Here is a 2,504-nt window from a genome sequence, read left to right as displayed (position 1 = left end):
ATGCTTTCATTACAAGTATATGTATTTAAATAAATAATAAAAATAATAATATTATAAAGATACTACTGTCCTATTTTACTTTCTGTTACTGGGATAAATGCCATAAACAAAATCAACTTGGGGAGGAAAGAGTTTATTTCAGCTTTGAGTTTATAGTCCCTTAGGAAAGGAAATCAGGGTGGGAACTCAAAGCAGAACCTGGTAGCAGGAACTGAAGCAGGAGCCATGGAAGAATGTCATGCTACTAACTGGCTTTCTCCTCATGGCTTGTTCAGTCTGATTTCTTATACCACCCAAGAACCACCTGCCCAGGGATGGCATTACCCACAGTAGCCTGTACACTCCCATATCCATCATTAATCAAGAAAATTCCCCCACACACTTTTTTCAGGACAATTTGATAAAGGCATTTGCTCATTTCTCTTTCCAGATGACCCTGACTTTTGTCAAACTGACAAAAACTAACCAGTATAACTACTAAAATATTCAATGTGATGACATTGTTTTTAGCAGACTGTTGATGTGCAGAACAATGAATCATTGAATTAAATTGCTAGATATTAAAATCTCAAAGTAACAAAAGTACATTTTAAGGAAGAACTTTCTGCGAGTCACTTCCTTATCTTTTGCTGTGATGAAACACCATAACTGAGGGAAGTTATTGAAGAGCTTATTTTGGCTTATGGTCCTAGATGGATAAGACTCTATCATGGTGGGGAGGCATGGAAGCAAAAGGGAGGTACAGCAGCAGGAAGCTGAGAGATCTGCACATTCTACAACACCTGAAACAGAAGGAGTGAACAGAAAGTGAGAAACTAAAAGACTGCCCCTGGTGACATACTTTCTCCACCAGAGGGGTAACCCCTACATCCTCCCCAAACAGTGTCATCAGCCGGGGCCCAAGTGTTCAAATACACGAGCCTATAGGAGACATTTCATATTCAAACCTCCACAAGCTCCTAAATTTAACAGATTTTCATATCAGAAAGGTGCCTAAACATATCCCCTTCCCGTTGAAGCCTAGGAGAGCACTGTTACCTCTAAATTGCCTCTTTAGGTTTTTAACAACTTCTTAAGTGGGTTTCCTGAGCACATGGAAGAGGTAGAAGATATTTTCCCTGTCAGCATTCTGGCTTTCAGAAGCTAGATGCCTCTGTGGAATTTTGATTTTCTTATGAGACAGTTTTTCCCATTTGCTCTGCATTTGTGTGTGTGTCTCCTTTAATGAGTAGGGTTCTGTGAAGGTAAGGTTCAGAACACGTTCATCAGATTTAAGACATACGTTATTGGGCATGGGGATGAGTGACTATAATCCTAGTACTTGGGCTGTGGAGGTAAGTGGATTGGGAGTCTGGGAACAAACGGCTAGTGAGCAAATTCAAAGACAACCTGGGATATCTGAGATACTTTCTCAAGGAAAGAGGGGGAGAGAGACAAAGAGAAACAGAGACACACAGAGAGAGACTGAGATTTTGGATCCCCAGAGTTCATTTAAAATCATGACTTTAGCATGCCTCCTCAGAGATGGGAGGTAGAGACAGGTCAATACCCAGGAAATAGCAGAGCAAATGCTCTGGCCTATGCAGTGATGGACAAGAGGTCCTTCTTCAAACAAAGTGAAAGATGAGAAATGACACCCAAGTTTGTCCTCAGATCTCTACATACATGAAAACATGTACCCACTTCACTCATAGTCACCCACATGAACATGCAAAGATATCATACATTGATGCATTATAAAAGTAAAAGGGCTATAAAGCTTTAATGTTCATTGGAGTGCAGGCATTTATTAATACATTTGTTGAGATCTCCTAGGAATATCTTTAAATATTGGCTACTTTATGTAAATTTAACAAAGCTATTAAGATCATCGGTTCTAGCATTTAATTGGAACAGATACAGACAATCCATCTCAATAGTTCTATGGGGATCAGTGAAATAAGTGCCTAACACAGTATTCAAGGTATAGTGTCGAGTGTTAAGTCTCTGTGTTCTTGTTAGTGGTATTATGAGCAGTATTGGCAGCTCTGCGTTGCTATCAGCAATGGAAGATTTGGGTTCCAAACAAAAGGTACTTTCTAAGAGGTCGGCTGGGTCACTGTGTGTGTATGGCATGGGTTGTGGGGGACACATGCACCTGCGCATGTGCACATAGAAGCCAGAAGTCAACTCCAGTTAGATTCTCTTATTATTCTCCACTTTCTTTTGAAACAAGGTCTCTTACTGAACCTGGAACTCACTTCTCTTCTAGGCAGGCTGGTCAGCAAGCTCCCTGGATCCCTCTGCCTCTGCCTCCCAGCCTGTGACGATAGTCACCAATCTCTGTGCCCTTCTTGTTTTTTAATGTGGGTGCTAGGACCAGAACTCAGTGAAAATACTTTACTCACGGGGCGCTTCCCCTGCTCTTAATCTCTCACTTCTTACAGACACAGTCTGACTTGGGCTTCTCTGTATGTGGTTGCAAATTTGGGAGCATTCGCTAGTAGATGAAGGTATGAGGTGGC

This window comes from Peromyscus californicus, unplaced genomic scaffold, assembly GCF_007827085.1.
Source record: "Peromyscus californicus insignis strain IS unplaced genomic scaffold, ASM782708v3 Scaffold_6__1_contigs__length_162567912, whole genome shotgun sequence".
Lineage (NCBI taxonomy): Eukaryota > Metazoa > Chordata > Mammalia > Rodentia > Cricetidae > Peromyscus > Peromyscus californicus.
Note: the sequence above shows the minus strand (reverse complement) of the source record.